The 15,172-nt window shown below is 42.1% G+C and overlaps 1 protein-coding gene across 1 annotated transcript in view; it reads right to left on the reverse strand.

Moving 5' to 3' along the window:
- CCDC126 (coiled-coil domain containing 126) overlaps nucleotides 1-15,172 on the reverse strand; it is a 54,121-nt gene that overhangs the window by 31,685 nt on the left and 7,264 nt on the right. The gene's annotated exons all lie outside the window — the stretch shown is intronic.

The raw sequence follows: 15,172 nt of genomic DNA on the forward strand, positions 1-15,172 counted from the left end.
CCTCTGAGTTCTTCTTCAGGAACTAAAGTCCCTACCCAGTTGGAAGACAGTAACTTCAGTCTGAGCACAAAATTTGTGGAAGACCACCCTGTTACCTCACCCCCAACCAATCAGAAGGAAGTCACACACCACACAGCTCTCTCCCTAAATTTTGCCTATAAAAACTTCTCCCTGGGCTTCCCTGATGGCACAGTGGTTAAGAATCCCCTGTCAATGGAGGGGACATGGGTTCCAGCCCTGGTCCGGGAAGACCCCACATGCCGCAGAGCAACTAAGCCCGTGCACCACAGCTACTGAGCCCGCGCTCTAGGGCCCGCGAGCCACAACTACTGAGCCCACATGCCTAGAGCCCATGCTCTGCAACAAGAGAAGCCACAGCAATGAGAAGCCCACGCACTGCAACGGTGACCCAACACAGCCAAAAATTAATTAATTAAAAAAAAATTCCTCCATGTCTTTAAAAAAAACTTCTCCCTGAAAACAGGCTTTTTGTGTATTAGCTGTCCCAGACTCCTTCTATGGCGCCTTACAATAAACACTGTGCTTCCCCTTCCGACAACCCAGTGTCAGCAGACTGGCTTGGCTTTACTGCACACAGGCGGACCCAAGTTTTGGTTCAGTGAATTTATCACCTTCATCATCATTATTATTTTGACCTAAGAGAGACTTCTGAATATTTTTAGGATTCCCAGGGGAAATTTCTCATCCTGTGGTGGGAGACAGATGGGCCCCAGGCTGAACAGTTCCTCCTCTGTGGACAGAAACTCCATAAAAGCAGGATGATGGAGGAGGCTGGGCCCTGCCCAGATAAGGGATGAAAGACCATATATTCCTCATTCTCAAAGTCAAGGAGACCTCCCTGACTACACATGAGCAGAAAGACTCCCTGGAGGTCAAAAAAGGAGGGAGCACCACCCCACAGTGATATCAACTACCCATAGGCCTCTTAGCTAGAATCCACCTTGGCTAAGAGATGTGCATCACACATGGGAGGACCCTGAGATATACCTAATACAGACTCAGAACCAGGCAAAGCAAGATGACTGGCCAAAGGAAACCCAGAAGAAATGCCCCATAAAAGTGATTCAAACTGCCACGAGGGCATGACTCTCTCTCTGAGCCCACCCATGCATCTATCCACACGTACTGTACTCTTTTTCCTCCTAATAAACACTTTACTTGCTTCACTACTTTCCATCTCTATGTGGAAATTCATTTCTACACAGCTGACAGGCCAGGGCCTTGTCACTGGCCACTGGTCCCTGGTGGTTCAGTGGCTAGGATTCAGCACTCTCACTGCCGCTGCCTGACCTCAATCTCTGGCCAGGAACCGAAATCCTGCTTCAAGCCACTGTAGGCCAAGGCCATCCAAGATCAATCCAACTGCAGAAATTACAAAAGAAAATTACACACCGAAATAGAGACACAGATGTAGAGAACACATGTATGGACACCAAGAGGAAAACGCAAGGTGGGGGGGATGAACTGGGAGACTGGGATTGACATATATACACTAAAATGTATAAAACAGATAACTAATAAGAACACGCCATATAGCACAGGGAACTCCACTTTGCTATACAGTAGAAACTAACACAACATTGTAAAACAACTATACCCCAATAAACAAAAAATAATAAATTAATTAAATTAAATTAAAACAAGTAGGTAACATACCTACTAAATATTTAAGGGGAAAAAAAAAAAGAAATTACACACCATGTGGCCCAAAGGTAGAAGAATTAAGGAGAGGAGACACACTTAAAATGAAGTATCTGTAGAGCACTAGATTTGAAGAAGGGCAAGAGAGTGTGGTCCAAGTACCATCATCTCCAATTGAATTCCTGCAGCTACTTCTCAAGTGGTTTCCCAGATTCTTCTCCAACCCCACTTCAAGCCACTGTCCTCAGAGCAAAACAAGTCATGATCTGAATAGTCACAATTTAAATTTCTCCAAAGGAGATATGCAAATTGTCAATAAGCACATGAAAAGATGCTCAAATCACTAATCCTTAGGGAAATGCAAATTAAAACCACAATGAAATACCACTTCACACCCATCAGGATGGCTATGAAGGGCATCAGAACATGCCAACCCAAAATATGCCACTTTGGTATAAGGATTATTTTGAGCTGAAGGTAACTGAGAAATAACAGATGCAGGAAGGCCTCCCTGTACTCCCCTTTTCTACCTAAAAGCAAGACATGAATTACCTATGAGAAAGCTGAGAACACTCTTATCACAGGAGACAAGGCACAGATGCTGAGATAAATCTGAACAAATACACCTTACTAAAAGAAACCTTATCTTCCATTAGTTTCCCCCATTTATTCACCTTCCCACAATTTACTACACCTCCAGAAGCTCAGACTCCTTTTCCTTTGTCTTGTCACATTTCCACAATTTACGGCTCTTTATTTAAATGGTATATAAGCTCTCAGCACTAACTGCTTCTTTGGAGCTTTCATTTCATTTCTGTGATGCCCACCATTTGCACATGAAAAAAACCTTTTTCTCCAGTTGATCGATCTTTTGTCAGTTTAGTTTGCAGAGCCCTGGGCACTGAACCTAAGAAGGTAGATGAAAAGGTTTTTTCCTTCCCCTACAGCAATTATTAAAAAAACAAAATCAGAGAAATTGCCGAGGCTTCTGGGAAGATGGCGGAGGAGTAGGACGCGGAGATCGCCTTCCTCCCCACAGATACACCAGAAATACATCTACACGTGGAGCAACTCCTGCAGAGCACCTGCTGAACGCTGGCAGAAGACCTCAGACCTCCCTAAAGGCAAGAAACCCCCCACGTACCCGGGTAGGGCAAAAAAAAAAAGAATAAACAGAGACAAAAGGACAGGGACAGAACCTGCACCAGTGGGAGGGAGCTGTGAAGGAGGAAAGGTTTCCGCACACTAGGAAGCCCCTTCGTGGGCGGAGACTGCGAGTGGCCGAGGGGGAAGCTTCGGAGCCGCGGAGGAGAGCGCAGCTACAGGGGTTGTGAAGGGCAAAGCGGAGAGATTCCCGCACAGAGGATCAGGGCCGAGCGACACTCACCAGACCGAGAGGCTTGCCTGCTCACCCGCTGGGGCGGGCGGGGCTGGGAGCTGAGGCTCGGGCTTTGGTCGGATCCCAGGGAGAGGACTGGGGTTGGCGGCGTGAACACAGCCTGCAGGGGGTTAGTGCGCCGCGGCTGGCCAAGAGGGAGTCCGGGGAAAAGTCTGGACCTGCCGAAGACGCAAGAGACTTTTTCTTCCCTGTTTCGTGGTGCGCGAGGAGAGGGGATTAAGAACGCTGCTTAAAGGAGCTCCAAGAAACGGGCGCGAGCCACAGCTAACAGCGCGGACCCCAGAGACGGGCATGAGACGCTAAGGCTGCTGCTGCCGCCACCAAGAAGCCTGTGTGCGAGCACAGATCACTATCCACAAGCCCCTTCCGGGGAGCCTGTGCAGCCTGCCACTCCCAGGGTCCCGTGATCCAGGGACAACTTCCTCGGGAGAACGCACGGCGCGCCTCAGGCTGGTGCAACGTCACGCCGGCCTCTGCCGCCGCAGGCCCGCCCCACACTCCGTACCCCTCCCTTCCCCCGGCCTGAGTGAGCCAGAGCCCCCGAATCAGCGGCTCCTTTAACTCCGTCCTGTCTGAGCAAAAAACAGACGCCCTCCGGCGACCTACACGCAGAGGCGGGGCCAAATCCAAAGCTGAGCCCCTGGAGCTGTGAGAACAAGAAGAGAAAGGGAAATCTCTCCCAGCAGCCTCAGAAGCAGCGGATTAAATCTCCACAATCAACTTGATGTACCTGCATCTGTGGAATACCTGAATAGACAACGAATCATCCCAAATTGAGGAGGTGGACTTTGAGAGCAAGATTTATGATTTTTTCCCCTTTTCCTCTTTTTGTGAGTGTGTATGTATATGCTTCTGTGTGAGATTTTGTCTGTATAGCTTTGCTTCCACCATTTGTCCGAGGGTTCTATCCGTCTGTTTTTTTTTCTTAATTTTTTTCTTAATAATTACTTTTTATTTTAATAACTTCATTTTATTTTACTTTATCTTCATTCTTTCTTTCCTTCCTTCCCTCCTTCAGACAATGAATCATCCCAAATTGAGGAGGTGAACTTTGAAAGCAAGATTTATGATTTTTTCCCCTTCTCCTCTTTTTGTGACTGTGTATGTGTATGCTTTTGTGTGAGATTTTGTCTGTATAGCTTTGCTTCCACCATTGGTCCTAGGGTTCTATCCGTCCATTTTTTTTTCTCTTAATAATTATTTTTTATTTTAATAACTTTATTATATTTTATCTTATTTTATTTTACCTTATCTTCTTTCTTTTTTTCTTTCCTTCCCTCCTTCCTTCCCTCCTCCCTCCCTCCGTCCCTTCTTCCTTTCTTTCTTTCTACTTCTACTAATTCTTTCTTTCTACTTTTTCTCCCTTTTATTCTGAGCCGTGTGGATGAAAGGCTCTTGGTGCTGCTGCCAGGAGTCAGGGCTCTGCCTCTGAGGTGGGACACCCAACTTCAGGACACTGGTCCACAAGACACCTCCCAGATCCACATAATATCAAACGGCGAAAATCTCCCAGAGATCTCCATCTCAACACCAGCACCCAGCTTCACTCAACGACCAGCAAGCTACAGTGCTGGACATCCTATGTCAAACAACTAGCAAGACAGGAATACAACCCCACCCATTAGCAGAGAGGCTGCCTAAAATCATAATAAGTCCACAGACACCCCAAAACACACCACCAGACGTGGACCTGCCCACCAGAAAGACAAGACCCAGCCTCATCCACCTGAACACAGGCACTAGTCCCCTCCACCAGGAAGCCTACACAACCCACTGAACCAACCTTAGCCACTGGGGACAGACACCAAAAACAACGGGAACTACGAACCTGCAGCCTGCAAAAAGGAGACCCCAAACACAGTTAAGATAAGCAGAATGAGAAGACAGAAAAACACACAGCAGATGAAGGAGCAAGATAAAAACGCACCAGACTTAACAAATTAAGAGGAAACAGTCTACCTGAAAAAGAATTCAGAATGATAGTAAAGATGATCCAAAATCTTGGAAATAGAACAGACAAAATGCAAGAAACATTTAACAAGGACCTAGAAGAACTAAAGATGAAACAAACAATGATGAACAACACAATAAATGAAATGAAAAATACTCTAGAGGGGATCAATAGCAGAATAACTGAGGCAGAAGAACGGATAAGTGACCTGGAAGATAAAATAGTGGAAATAACTAATGAAGAGCAGAATAAAGAAAAAAGAATGAAAAGAACTGAGGATAGTCTCAGAGACCTCTGGGACAACATTAAACGCACCAACAGTCGAATTATAGGGGTTCCAGAAGAAGCAGAGAAAAAGAAAGGGACTGAGAAAATATTTGAAGAGATTATAGTTGAAAACTTCCCTAATATAGGAAAGGAAATAATCAAGTCCAGGAAGCACAGAGAGTCACATACAGGATAAATCCAAGGAGAAATACGCCAAGACACATATTAATCAAACTGTCAAAAATTAAATACAAAGAAAACATATTAAAAGCAGCAAGGGAAAAACAACAAATAACACACAAGGGAATCCCCATAAGGTTAACAGCTGATCTTTCAGCAGAAACTGCAAGCCAGAAGGGACTGGCAGGACATATTTAAAGTGATGAAGGAGAAAAACCTGCAACCAAGATTACTCTACCCAGCAAGGATCTCATTCTGATATGATGGAGGAATTAAAACCTTTACAGACAAGCAAAAGCCGAGAGAGTTCGGCACCACCAAACCAGCTCTACAACAACTGCTAAAGGAACTTCTCTAGACAAGAAACGCAAGAGAAGGAAAAGACCTACAATAACGAACCCAAAACAATTAAGAAAATGGGAATAGGAACATACATATCGATAATTACCTTAAATGTAAATGGACTAAATGCTCCCACCAAAAGACACAGATTGGCTGAATGGATACAAAAACAAGACCCATATATTTGCTGTCTACAAGAGACCCACTTCAGACCTAGAGACACATACAGACTGAAAGTAAGGGGATGGAAAAAGATATTTCATGCAAATGGAAACCAAAAGAAAGCTGGAGTAGCAATTCTCATATCAGACAAAATAGACTTTAAAATAAAGACTATTAGAAGAGACAAAGGAGGACACTACATAATGATCAAGGGATCGATCCAAGAAGAAGACATAACAATTGTAAATATTTATGCACCCAACATAGGAGCACCTCAATACATAAGGCAAATACTAACAGCCATAAAAGGGGAAATCAACAGTAACACATTCATAGTAGAGGACTTTAACACCCCACTTTCACCAATGGACAGATCATCCAAAATGAAAATAAATAAGGAAACACAAGCTTTAAATGATACATTAAACAAGATGGACTTAATTGATATTTATAGGATATTCCATCCAAAAACAACAGAATACACATTTTTCTCAAGTGCTCATGGAACATTCTTCAGGATAGATCACATCTTGGGTCACAAATCAAGCCGTGGTAAATTTAAGAAAACTGAAATTGTATCAAGTATCTTTTCCAACCACAAAGCTATGAGACTAGATATCAATTACAGGAAATGATCTGTAAAAAATACAAACACATGGAGACTAAACAATACACTACTTAATAACGAAGTGATCACTGAAGAAATCAAAGAGGAAATTTAAAAATACCTAGAAAAAATGACAATGGAGATACGACAACTCAAAACCTATGGGATGCAGCAAAAGCAGTTCTAAGAGGGAAGTTTATAGCAACACAATCCTACCTTAAGAAACAGGAAACATCTCGAATAAACAACCTAACCTTGCACCTAAAGCAATTAGAGAAAGAAGAAAAAACCCCAAAGTTAGCAGAAGGAAAGAAATCATAAAAATCAGATCAGAAATAAATGAAAAAGAAATGAAGGAAATGATAGCAAAGATCAATAAAACTAAAAGCTTGTTCTTTGAGAAGATAAACAAAATTGATAAACCATTAGCCAGACTCATCAAGAAAAAAAGGGAGAAGACTCAAATCAATAGAATTAGAAATGAAAAAGGAGAAGTAACAACTGACACTGCAGAAGTACAAAAGATCATGAGAGATTACTACAAGCAACTCTATGCCAATAAAATGGACAACCTGGAAGAAATGGACAAATTCTTAGAAATGCACAACCTGCCAAGACTAAATCAGGAAGAAATAGAAAATATGAACACACCAATCACAAGCACTGAAATTGAAACTGTGATTAAAAATCTTCCAACAAACAAAAGCCCAGGACCAGATGGCTTCACAGGCGAATTCTATCGAACGTTTAGAGAAGAGCTAACACCTATCCTTCTCAAACTCTTCCAAAATATAGCAGAGGGAGGAACACTTCCAAACTCATTCTACGAGGCCACCATCACCCTGATACCAAAACCAGACAAGCATGTCACAAAGAAAGAAAACTACAGGCCAATATCACTGATGAACATAAATGCAAAAATCCTCAACAAAATACTAGCAAACTGAATCCAACAGCACATTAAACGGATCATACACCATGATCAAGTGGGGTTTATTCCAGGAATGCAAGGATTCTTCAATATACGCAAATCAATCAACGTGATACACCATATTAACAAATTGAAGGAGAAAAACCACATGATTATCTCAATAGATGCAGAGAAAGCTTTCGACAAAATTCATTTATGATATAAACCCTGCAGAAAGTAGGCATAGAGGGAAGTTTCCTCAACATAATAAAGGCCATATATGACAAACCCACAGCCAACATCGTCCTCAATGGTGAAAAACTGAAAGCATTTCCACTAAGATCAGGAACAAGACAAGGTTGCCCACTCTCACCACTCTTATTCAACATAGTTTTGGAAGTTTTAGCTACAGCAATCAGAGAAGAAAAGGAAATAAAAGGAATCCAAATCGGAAAAGAAGAAGTAAAGCTGTCACTGTTTGCAGATGACATGATACTATACATAGAGAATCCTAAAGATGCTACCAGAAAACTACTAGAGCTAATCAATGAATCTGGTAAAGTAGCAGGATACAAAATTAATGCACAGAAATCTCTGGCATTCCTATACACTAATGATGAAAAATCTGAAAGTGAAATCAAGAAAACACTCCCATTTACCATCGCAACAAAAAGAATAAAATATCTAGGAATCAACCTACCTAAGGAGACAAAAGACCTGTATGCAGAAAATTATAAGACACTGATGAAAGACATTAAAGATGATACAAATAGATGGAGAGACATACCATGTTCTTGGATGGGAAGAATCAACATTGTGAAAATGACTCTACTACCCAAAGCAATCTACAGATTCAATGCAATCCCTATCAAACTACCAATGGCATTTTTCACAGAACTAGAACAAAAAATTGCACAACGTGTATGGAAACACAAAAGACCCCGAATAGCCAAAGCAATCTTCAGAACGAAAAAAGGAGCTGGAGGAATCAGGCTCCCTGACTTCAGACTATATTACAAAGCTACAGTAATCAAGACAGTATGGTACTGGCACAAAAACAGAAATATAGATCAATGGAACAGGATAGAAAGCCCACAGATAAACCCACACACATATGGTCACCTTATCTTTGATAAAGGAGGCAGGAATGTACAGTGGAGAAAGGACAGCCTCTTCCATAAGTGGTGCTGGGAAAACTGGACAGGTACATGTAAAAGTATAAGATTAGATCACTCCCTAACACCATACACAAAAATAAGCTCAAAATGGATTAAAGACCTAAATGTAAGGCCAGAAACTATCAAACTCTTAGAGGAAAACATAGGCAGGACAGTCTATGACATAAATCACAGCAAAATCCTTTTTGACCCACCTCCTAGAGAAATGGAAATAAAAACAAAAATAAACAAATGCGACCTAATGAAACTTCAAAGCTTTTGCACAGCAAAGGAAACCATAAACAAGACCAAAAGACAACCCTCAGAATGGGAGAAAATATTTGCAAATGAAGCAACTGACAAAGGATTAACCTCCAAAATTTATAAGCAGCTCATGCAGCTTAATAACAAACAAACAACCCAATCCAAAAATGGGCAGAAGACCTAAATAGACATTTCTCCAAAGAAGATATACAGACTGCCAACAAACACATGAAAGAATGCTCAACATCACTAATCATTAGAGAAATGCAAATCAAAACTACAATGAGGTATCATCTCACACCGGTCAGAATGGCCATCATCAAAAAATCTAGAAACAATAAATGCTGGAGAGGGTGTGGAGAAAAGGGAACCCTTTTGCACTGTTGTTGGGAATGTAAATTGATACACCCACTGTGGAGAACAGTATGGAGGTTCCTTAAAAAACTAAAAATAGAACTACCATATAACCCAGCAATCCCACTATTGGGCATATACCCTGAGAAAACCATAATTCACAGAAATAGTCATGTACCACAATGTTCATTGCAGCTCTATTTACAATAGCCAGGACATGGAAGCAACCTACATGTCCATCATCAGATGAATGGATAAAGAAGATGTGGCACATATATACAATGGACTATTACTCAGCCATAAAAAAAAACGAAATTGAGCTATTTGTAATGAGGTGGATAGACCTAGAGTTTGTCATACAGAGTGAAGTAAGTCAGAAAGAGAGAGACAAATACCGTATGCTAACACATATATATGGAATTTAAGAAAAAAAAACTATCATGAAGAACCTAGGGGTAAGACAGGAATAAAGACTGTGACCTACTAGAGAATGGACTTGAGGATATGGGGAGGAGGAAGGGTAAGGTGTGACAAAGCGAGAGAGAGGCATGGACATATATACACTACCAAACGTAAGGTAGACAGCTAGTGGGAAGCAGCCTCATAGCACAGGGAGATCAGGTCGGTGCTTTGTGACCGCCTGGAGGGGTGGGATAGGGAGGGTGGGAGGGAGGGAGACACAAGAGGGAAGAGGTATGGGAACATATGTATATGTATAACTGATTCAGTTTGTTATAAAGCAGAAACTAACACACCATTGTAAAGCAATTATACTCCAATAAAGATGTTAAAAAAATAATAAAATTAAATTAAATTAAAAAAAATCAAAAACTGTTAGTACAGTTGTGGAGAAATTGAAACTCTTACGCATTGCTTTTGGGAATACAAAATGGTGCAGATGCTGTGGAGAACAGTATAGCAGTTCTTAAAAAAATTAAACACAGAATTACCATTTGACCCAGCTATTCCACTTCTGGGTATAACTACAAAAGAACTCAAAGTGTTATGGAACCCAAGTTCATGTATCCAGTGCATAGCAAGGACAAACCACAATGTGGGAGTTTGGAGCAGAGAAACGTTTATCATAGGGCCAAGCAAGGAGAATGGGTGGCTAGTGCTCAAAAACCCTGAACTCCCCGATGATTTTCAGGAAGAAGTTTTTATAGACAAAATTTGGGGTGAGGGCTGCAGAGTGTGTGACTTTCTTCTGATCGGTTGGTGATGAGGTTAACAGGGTGGTGTTCCAGGAATCTTGCGCTCAACCTGAAGTTAACCGTCCGCCACCTGGGTGGGGACCTTAGTTCCTGCAGAAAAATTCAAAGATATTATGTATATTCCTTAATGAGGAACCAGGATACTGCTTTAATCGCTACAGTACCGTTTCTTGATTGTTTCTCCTTTGTCTCTGCATACCCTTACTTCCCTGATTACCAACTGTTTGAATCTGCCCTTCAAAATTCAAGGAAGTCTAAGAGGCTGAAGACTTTACCCCGCAAGTAAGAAAAGGGGGACATGGAAGGGCTTTTGTACCCAGGTGGGCCCCAGAGGGTTCTGCTCAGTTTCAAAAGCAGGGACTCAAAGAGGAACTTGTACACACCCATGTTCACTGCAACACTGCAACGTGGAAACAACAGATTAACAGATAAACAAAATGAAATACTATTCAGCTTCAAAAGATAATAAAACTCTGATACAAGCTACAACATGGATGAAACTTAAAGATATTATATTGAGGGCTTCCCTGGTGGCGCAGTGGTTGAGAGCCCACCTGCTGATGCAGGGGACACGGGTTCATGCCCCGGTCCGGGAGGACCCCACATGCCACGGAGTGGCTGGGCCCATGAGCAATGGCCGCTGAGCCTGTGCGTCCGGAGCCTGTGTGTCCGGAGCCTGTGCTCCGCAATGGGAGAGGCCACAACAGTGAGAGGCCCGCATACCGCAAAAAAAAAAAAAAATATATATATATATGTATATATATTATATTGATACTAAGTTAAAGAAGCTAGACACAAAAAGACAAATATTATATGATGCCACTTACATAGGTACCCTGAAGAGTTAGATACAGAGATAGAAAGTAGAAAGGTAGATACCAGTGGCTAGGGGGATGAGAGAATGGAGAGTTATGATTTAAAGTTTAGAATACAGGGACTTCCCTGGCAGTTCAGTGGTTATGACTCCGTACTCCCACTGCAGGGGGCCAGGCTGGATCCCTGGTCAGGGAACTAAGATCCCACATGACATGTGGCACAGCACAAAAAAAAAACAAGAAAACTGGGCTTCCCTGGTGGTGCAGTGGTTGAGAATCTGCCTGCCAATGCAGGGGACACGGGTTCGAGCCCTGGTCTGGGAAGATCCCACATGCCACGGAGCAACTAGGCCCGTGAGGCACAACTACTGAGCCTGTGCATCTGGAGCCTTTGCAACGAGAGGCCGCAATACTGAGAGGCCCGCGCACCACAATGAAGAGTGGCCCCTGCTTGCCGCAACTAGAGAAAGCCCTCACACAGAAATGAAGACCCAACACAGCCAAAAATTAATTAATTAATTAATTTTTAAAAACACAAAAAAACAAGAAAACAAAAATAAAGTTTAGAGTACAGAGCTTTACTTTGGGATGAAGAAAAAGTTCTGGAGATGTACAGCAGTGATGGTGAGGTAGGAAGTAGATGGGCTCCTGGGCTGAGCAGCTGGAGTTTGTCAAGTGGAGTAAATTGTAGTTTGTTTTCCCTGACACTTCAAGGTAAAATTAATGGCAGAAGCTGAGCTCTGCTGGGGTAAAGAGATAAGATGACCACATCTATCACTACTGAGGTCAAGGAGACCTCCCCTGCTGCACGTGCACAGGAAGGATCCTCAGGGGTCAAAAGGGAGGGGGCACTACCCCCATAATATGTGCTGTCAAATTTTCCCAGAGGCCTCCACACTGGAACCCATCTTGGCTAAAAGATGCACACACATATTGGATAGGGCCCTGGGACAGGTCAGATGTGGGAAAATAGCCAAGATAATTGGCCAGAGGACAACAAAAACCCTGAAGAACTGCCCCATGTAAGGAATTTAAATCATCTTTCTGGTGCACTCCTCATTAGGGAGGATAGCCACACTCTTCTCTGGGTGTGTATTTCTACTTTGCTCCTGCTCTAAAAAAACTGCTTCTTTGTTCTCTTTGCACATACAGTGCCTCCAATAAACTCTGTGCCTGCTTTACAATGTCTCTCTGTGGAATTCTTTCTTCAAAGAGGACAAGAACCAAGGTCCTCATCTGCCGACATCAATGGCTGCACAAGAACGTGAAAGTACTTAATGCTACTGAACTGCACACTTAAAAATGGTTAAAATGGTACATTTTATATTATATATTTTACCATACACAACCCTTCAACGCACTATGGAGAACAGTATGGAGGTTCCTTAAAAAACTAAAAATAGAACTACCATATGATCCAGCAATCCCACTCTTGGGCATATATCCAGAGAAAACAATAATTCAAAAAGATACATGCACCCCAATGTTCATTGCAGCACTATTTACAATAGCCAGGACATGGAAGCAACCTAAATGTCCATCAAGATGTAGTACATATATACAGTGGAATATTACTCAGCCACAAAAAAAAGAATGAAATAATGCCATCTGCAGTGACACAGATGGACCTAGAGATTGTCATACTGAGTGAAGTAAGTCAGACCGAGAAAGACAAATATCGTGTTGTATCGCTTATATGTGGAAACTAAAAAAATGGTACAAGTGAATTTATTTACAAAACAGAAATAGAGTCACAGATGTAGGAAACAAACTTACCGTTACCAAGGGGGAAAGGAGGGGAGGGATAAATTGGGAGACTGGGATTGACATATACACACTACTATGTATAAAATAGGTAACTAATAAGAACCTACTATATAGCACAGGGAACTCTACTCAATACTCTGTAATGATCTACATGGGAAAAGAATCTAAAAAAGAGTGGATATATGTATAACTGATTCACTTTGCTGTACAGCAGAAACTAACACAACATTGTAAATCAACCACACTCCAATAAAAATTAATTAAAATAAAAAACTCTTCAAGAGTTTCCCACTGTACTTAGAATAAAATTAAAACTATTTACTGAAACCAAGCAGGACCCTGTGGGGTCCTCCTGGGTACAAATGTCTTTCCATGTCCCCCCCCATTTCTTATTTGTAGGGAAAAGGCTGCAGCCTCCTAGGCCTCCCCTGCATTCCAAACGAGAGATTCAAACAGATACTCACAAAAGGCAGGGAATGCAGAAACAAAGGAGCAGCAGTCAAGATACAATAGTGACGGGTTTCCCTGGTGGTACAGTAGTTAAGAATTCCCCTGCTAATGCAGGGGGCACAGGTTCGAGCCCCGGTCTGGGAAAATCCCACGTGCCACAAAGCAGCTAAGCCCATGCGCCACAACTATTGAGCCTTCACTCTAGAGCCCGCAAGTCACAACTACAGATCCCGCATGCCACGACTACTGAATCCCATGTGTATAGAGCCAGTGCTCCGCAACAAGAAGCCACCGCAATGAGAAGCCCATGCACTGCGACAAAGAGTAGCCCCTGCTTGCCGCAACTAGAGAAAGCCACACACAGCAACGAAGAACCAAAGCAGCCAAAAATAAATAAATTTTAAAAAAAAGATACAACAGTGATAAGCACAAGATTCCAGAGTTCAGGGTTTTTGAGCAGGAGCTGCCCATTCTCCTTGCACGGTCCTTGCAATAAACCTTTCCTAGCTCTGAATTCACATTGGTTAGTTTGGCCTCACTGTTCATCCGGCATACAAACTTGCGTTCAGCAATATGACCACAATCCCGAAGGTTCTGCATAGCTGACTTCTACCCTTATCTCTGTCTGTCCTAATCTCACACCACTTCCCCCCTTGCTCACTGTGCTACAGCCCAGCTAGGTGAAACACCAAATTCTTTCTGAACTCAGGGTCTATACAACTGCTATTGCCCTGCTTGAAATGCTCTCCCCATGGCTTATTCCTTTTCATCCTTTAGTATTTAGCTAAAATGTCACCTCTTCAAAAAGTAGCACTCCCACTGCTACCCCACCTCCAGCCTCAAAGAACTCTCTATCAATCTCCATATAAAACTATGTACAGTACAATCCTCCCTCAGTATCTGCAGGGGACTGGTTCCAAGACCCCCAATAGATACCAAAATCCACAGATGCTCAAGTCCCTCATATAAAGTGGCATAGTATTTGCATATAACATATGCACATCCTCCTATATACTTTAAATCATTTCTAGATTACTAATAACACCTAATACAATGTAAATGTTATATAAATAGTAGCAAATTCAAGTTTTGCTTTTTGGAACTTTCTCGCATTTTTTTTTCAGTATTTTCAATCCACGGTTGAATCCACAGATGCAGAACCCGCAGATACAAAGGGGTGACTATATTCTATCTTTAAAACCTTAACCAAGTTATTTTATCTCCCTATACCCTAATGTCCTCACTTATATCATGGAGACAACAGTACCTATGTAATACTGGTGAGGATAAATGACACCTCATACTACTGTCAATAAATGTTAACATTTATTATTAGTATCAGGTACTTACACAGCAATTCCAGTAATTCTTAAGAATCTTAGTAACCTGAGTTAATACAGGGGATGTTTTACTAGACCCAAATAAAACTCCTGATTAGCTCTCATGTCCCTCCCAGAAACCAGTCCCCAAAGACAAAATTTATTTCCCACTATTCACAGAAATATCTCCCCCAATCAAGCCAGTCTCTGTCTCATTCAATAACAATAATAATGTTACTCGAAAACTGGGTTCGCCTTTTAATGGGTGTTGAGCCAAAAGACACAACCAGGCCGAAGAGTAGAAGGAAGGATTTATTATTATTTGCAGCAAGTAAGGAGGGATCTTTCCCAA

Source organism: Monodon monoceros, unplaced genomic scaffold, assembly GCF_005190385.1.
Source record: "Monodon monoceros isolate NGI ecotype Baffin Bay Population unplaced genomic scaffold, NGI_Narwhal_1 Super_Scaffold_2, whole genome shotgun sequence".
Lineage (NCBI taxonomy): Eukaryota > Metazoa > Chordata > Mammalia > Artiodactyla > Monodontidae > Monodon > Monodon monoceros.